At 38.2% G+C, this 6000-nt stretch overlaps 1 pseudogene; it reads right to left on the bottom strand.

The window, feature by feature from the left end:
* Positions 1-5658, bottom strand: part of LOC101151043 (bifunctional methylenetetrahydrofolate dehydrogenase/cyclohydrolase, mitochondrial-like) — a 104764-nt pseudogene extending 99106 nt beyond the window's left edge.
* Between the last annotated feature and the right edge of the window lie 342 nt (positions 5659-6000).

Raw genomic sequence — 6000 nt, forward strand, 5'->3', positions numbered from 1 at the left:
ATGATGGTGAGAGGGAAGTGAAAGTGTCAATTTTTATGTGATCAAAATTAAGTTGTTATCAGTTTAACAACTTGTTATAACAAGGAAATTTTTTGTAAGCCTCATTTTATCCACAAGGCAAAAACCAACGATAGATACACAACAAAGTAAAAAAAGAAAGAATCGAAACATATCACTAAAGAAAAATCACCTAGCCACAAGGAAGATAGTAAGAAAAAAAAAGCAAATAAATAATGTATAAAACAACTAGAAAACAGTTAACAAAATAACAGTTGTAAGTCCTTATCTATCAGTAATTACTTTGAATGTAAATGGGATAAATTATCCAATCAAAAAACACTGGCTGAATGGATAAAAAATTAGCTGAAAACTATGTGCTGCTTACAAGAGATTCACTTAACCTGTAAGGATACATATAGACTAAAAGTGAAGGGATGGAACAAGAGACTTCATGCTAATGGAAAACAAAAGTGAGCAGTAATAGCTATACTTAAATAAAATAAACTTTAAGTCAAAAGCTGTGAAAAGAGATAAAGTTATTTTATAATAACAATGGAGTCAATTTAGAAAAGGGATGTAATTGTAAATATACACATCCAACATAAGTATATCTAAATATGTAAAGCATGTATTAATAGATCTGAAGGGAGAGGTCAATTGAAATACAATAATAGTGAGGGAGTTCAATATTCTACTTTTCAGCAGTGGACAAAATATCCAGACAGAAAATCAATATGGAAACATGGAATTTAATCTACATTCTAGAGCAAAAGGAACTAACAAACCTGTACAGAACATCGCATATACCACATGCAGAATACACACTCTACTCAAAAATCAATAGAGGTAAGTGACACTGGTAAACTAAGAACAATATAGGACCCTGAGGAGAGGAAGTCAGGCATTTCAAGTAAACAATGCCCCTTTGAGTTTTGGAGAGGTGACATGTGTCCACTCTCAGCTAATGTCAACCAAACTAAACTGGCAGCTTAGTGCAGATTTAGGTATCTAATTTCAAACTTAAAACACTAAAGACTTGAGAAATTCGTGGAACAATATCTTTTGAAATTTGACATTTGGTCAGTTGACTATATGCACAAAGTAAAAATCAATGAAATTAACTATGTCCACAGTGGTCTTCCATTAAAATGGTGCCACCGGAAAGATTACCTGAAATTTAGAGAATTTTTAACAATTTAAGTATGAAGTAAAGTGTGTATTTTCTAAATGTATAAGTTTGATACATCTGGTAAGTTTTTTTTTCCCCTGATTTATAATGTAATGTTTAGGAGACTCCATGAAACACAATTCAGGGTCATATACATAGTAAAAAAATATAGAGCTATACTTTTTTCACCTAATGATTGTAAAATAAAATTATTAAATAATCACATTGTTTTATAATATCTTTCATGACACATTAAAGAGAAATGAGAATTGACTAAGCCTATGCATTTCCCCAAATAAACATAATTATGGAGATTCATTTTTTTTGGTAAATAGTTGAAAAATATAATGGAAGAATACAAAAATAATAAATATTAGGGCTTTTGAAAATCTGAAACAATACATGGTTAATTTCAGAAGATCCCAGGATTTAAGTAAATTAAGATTGTGAAATAATTGATGCCCTCTTCCTCCCTTAGAATGCACATAAACTACTTCAGTCCTACCAAAAATTTTTGCATATGATAAGTGTAGTTAAATATCTGTGAAGACAGTTTGTTTTTCAAACTAAACTAAGCTGCTTATACTCCTGGAATAAAAGAATTACAGGTTCTTGAGCTCTTCTTTGTATTCACTAAAAATCAGGCCAGCCTAAGTAAATCTTACTTGAGAGTTTCAAAATTACATAATTTATGTCTCACTGAGAGAAAAAAGAAACATAAGAGATATGCTTGATTTGGGAACTTAATTTTAAACCAAGTAAAACAAAAAAAAAAAAAGGTTTTGTGATGTGATATTACTTTCTGATGGGAAATTATATAAATATCATTCTTTTTAGTTTTTTTAAATTTTTTTATTTTTTTTATTATACTTTAAGTTCTAGGGTACATGTGCACAACGTGCAGGTTTGTTACCCATGTATACATGTGCCATGGTGGTGTGCTGCACCCATTATCTCGTCATTTACATTAGGTATATCTTCTAATGCTATCCCTCCCCACTCCCCCCACCCCACAACAGGCCCCAGTGTGTGATGTTCCCCTTCCTGTGTCCAAGTGTTCTCATTGTTCAATTCCCACCTATGAGGGAGAACATGTGGTGTTTGGTTTTTTGTCCTTGTGATAGTTTGCTGAGAATGATAGATTCCAGTTTCATCCATGTCCCTACAAAGGACATGAACTCATCCTTTCTTATGGCTGTATAGTACTCCATGGTATATATGTGCCAAATTTTCTTAATCCAGTCTATCACTGATGGACATTTGTGTTGGTTCCAAGTCTTTGCTATTGTGAATAGTGCCGCAATAAACATACGTGTGCATGTGTCTTTATAGCAACATGATTTATAATCCTTTGAATATATACCCAGTAATGGGATGGCTGGGTCAAATGGTATTTCCAGTTCTAGATCCCTGAGGAATCGCCACACTGTCTTCCACAATGGTTGAACTAGTTTACAGTCCCACCAACAGTGTAAAAATGATCCTATTTCTTCACATCCTCTCCAGCACCTGTTGTTTCCTGACTTTTTAATGATTGCCATTCTAACTGGTGTGAGATAGTATCTCAGTTTGGTTCTGATTTGCATTTCTCTGATGGCCAGTGATGATGAGCATTTCTTCATGTGTCTTTTGGCTGCATAAATGTCTTCTTTTGAGAAGTGTCTGTTCATATCCTTTGCCCACTTTTTGATGGGGTTGTTTGTTTTTTTCTTGTAAATTTGTTTGAGTTCTTTGTAGATTCTGGATATTAGCCCTTTGTAAGATGAGTAGGTTGCAAAAATTTTCTCCCATTCTGTAGGTTGCCTGTTCACTTTTATGGTAGTTTCTTTTGCTGCGCAGAGGCTCTTTAGTTTAATTAGATCCCATTTGTCAATTTTGGCTTTTGTTGCCATTGCTTTTGGTGTTTTAGACATGAAGTCCTTGCCCATGCCTATGTCCTGAATGGTATTGCCTAGGTTTTCTTCTAGGGTTTTTTATGGTTTTAGGTCTAACATTTAAGTCTTTAATGCATCTTGAATTAATTTTTGTATAAGGTGTAAGGAAGGGATCCAGTTTCAGCTTTCTACATATGGCTAGCCAGTTTTCCCTGCAGTGTTTATCAAATAGGGAATCCTTTCCCCATTTCTTGTTTTTGTCAGGTTTGTCAAAGATCAGATGGTTGAAATGGCAAACCAAATCCAGCAGCACATCAAAAAAGCTTATCCACCATGATCAAGTGGGCTTCATCCCTGGGATGCAAGGCTGGTTCAATGTACACAGATCAATAAAGATAATCCAGCATATAAACAGAACCAAAGACAAAAGCCACATGATTTTCTCAACAGATGCAGAAAAGTTCTTTGACAAAATTCAACAGCCCTTCATGCTAAAAACTCTCAATAAATTAGGTATTGATGGGACGTATCTCAAAATAATAAGAGCTATTTATGACAGACCCACAGCCAATATCATACTGAATGGGCAAAAACTGGAAGCATTCCCTTTGAAAACTGGCACAAGAAAGGGATGCCCTCTCTCACCACTCCTATTCAACATAGTGTTGGAAGTTCTGGCCAGGGCAATCAGGCAGGAGAAACAAATAAAGCGTATTCAGTTAGGAAAAGTGGGAGTCAAATTGTCTCTGTTTGCCAATGACATGATTATATATCTAGAAAACTCCACTGTCTCAGCCCAAAATCTCCTTAAGCTGATAAGCTACTTCAGCAAAGTCTCAGGATACAAAATCAATGTGCAAAAGTCACAAGCATTCTTATACAGCAATAACAGACAGAGAGCCAAATCATGAGTGAACTCCCATTCACAATTGCTTCAAAGAGAATAAAATACCTAGGAATCCAACTTACAAGGGACGTGAAGGACCTCTTCGAGGAGAGCTACAAACCCTGCTCAATGAAATAAAAGAGGACACAAACAAATGGAAGAACATTCCATGCTCATGGATAGGAAGAATCAATATCGTGAAAATGGCCATACTGCCCAAGGTCATTTATAGATTTAATGCCATCCCCATCAAGCTACCAATGACTTTCTTCACAGAATTGGAAAAAACTACTTTAAAGTTCATATGGAACCAAAAAAGAGCCTGCGTTGCCAAGTCAATCCTAAGCCAAAAGAACAAAGCTGGAGGCATCACGCTACCTGACTTCAAACTATACTACAAGGCTACAGTAACCAAACAGCATGATACTGGTACCAAAACAGAGATATAGACCAATGGAACAGAACGGAGCCCTCGGAAATAATACCACACATCTACAATATCATACTTTTTAAAATTTCAACTTTTATATTAAATAAAAGGGGTATATGTGCAGATTTGTTACATGGGAATATTGCATGATGCTGAGGTTTCAGGTACAGACCTCATCACGTAGGTAGTGAGCATAGGACACTATAGGTAGTTTTTCATTGCAAGCCCTGCTCCCATCCTTCTCCCTCTAGTAGTCTGAAATGTCCATTGTTCCCATGTTTATATCCATGTGTGCTCAATGTTTACCTCCCAGTTATAAGTGAGAATATGCAGTATCTGGTTTTTTGTTCATTTCTTAGTTTGCCTAGGATTATAGCCTCTAACTGTATCTATGTTGCTGCAAAGGAGATTATTTCATTCGTTTTTATAGCTGCATAGTATTGTGTGGTATATGTATACTACATTTTCTGTATCCAGTTCATCATTGATAGGCACCTGGGTTGATTTTATGTCTTTGTTACTGTAAATAGTGCAGTGATGAACATACAAGTACATGTGTCTTTTTGTAGGATAATTTCTTTTCCCTTGGGTATACAACCGGTAGTGAAATTGCTGGGTCAAATGATAACTCTCTTTTAAGTTCTTTACTCAGGCCTGCTGGGCTCATGCCTCCCACTCACCCTGGCAGGTTTTGCTTGGCTCGTGCTACTTGTTCAGATCCTATGCCTGCCAAGGGTGAGCCACACAAAGAGTGGCAAAGGGTGTGTGAATGAGTGAGTGCGGAATCTGGCCACTGTGCACAGCCAGGCATGCCAGCTGCTGTAGAGAAGCAGGCAAATCCAGGTGCTGGCACAGGCACTGGCTCTGTGGAAGCCTGTGGCTGGATCAGATGCACTGCAAGCAGCTTTCACTGTGGGTACCTGCATCTGGATGAGCAGAAAGCATTGGTTCCTGGAAGCTTGAAGACACCAGAAACTCTAGAGCCCCAAAACGGGTGTCACAGCCTTGCCTCTGGAAGTCCCCAGGTCTGGGATCCTGGAAGGGTTGCAGCTCTTCTCCCTTGTTGCCTGCAACATGGTGACTGTGTGTGTGTGGCGGGGGGGAAGGTGTTTCAGGCCTTTTTGTGTTACAGCTCTTTCAGTCCCACCAATTGGTGGGGCCTGAGTTCTCATACCACATCCAGGAAGAATGAAGTATGCGGACAACTAGAGGGTGGACAAAGCAAAGAGGTGACTTACTGAGCCACAGTGCAGCTCTCAGGAGACCCAAAGTGGGTAGCTCCTTTCAACAGGCAGGTCATCCCGACGAGAATGCACCCCTCAGCAGAGAGGAGGCCTGGCAGGCAAGTTGTCCTCATTTCTCTGTGAGTCTGTCTGAGACTGGGGTTTTTATGGGCTTCAGAAGGGAAAAAATGCATGCTAATTGGTCCATGGGTGACCATAGATGGGCCCAGATAAAGAACCTTTAAGTACTCCCTCTGGGCAGTGGATTCCTCCCAGAACTGAGAGCCTAGGCTTCAGGCCTCCCCTGGCTTGAAGGTGGGGCTTCACTGGGAGCTTGCCCCTTTTCACCTACAACCCTGTCTGCCTCCTGCCACCATCTATATGTCATTCATGGTACCCACACTACTTGTGCAAAAAGG

Source organism: Gorilla gorilla, chromosome 2 (genome assembly GCF_029281585.2).
Source record: "Gorilla gorilla gorilla isolate KB3781 chromosome 2, NHGRI_mGorGor1-v2.1_pri, whole genome shotgun sequence".
Classification (NCBI taxonomy): Eukaryota; Metazoa; Chordata; class Mammalia; order Primates; family Hominidae; genus Gorilla; species Gorilla gorilla.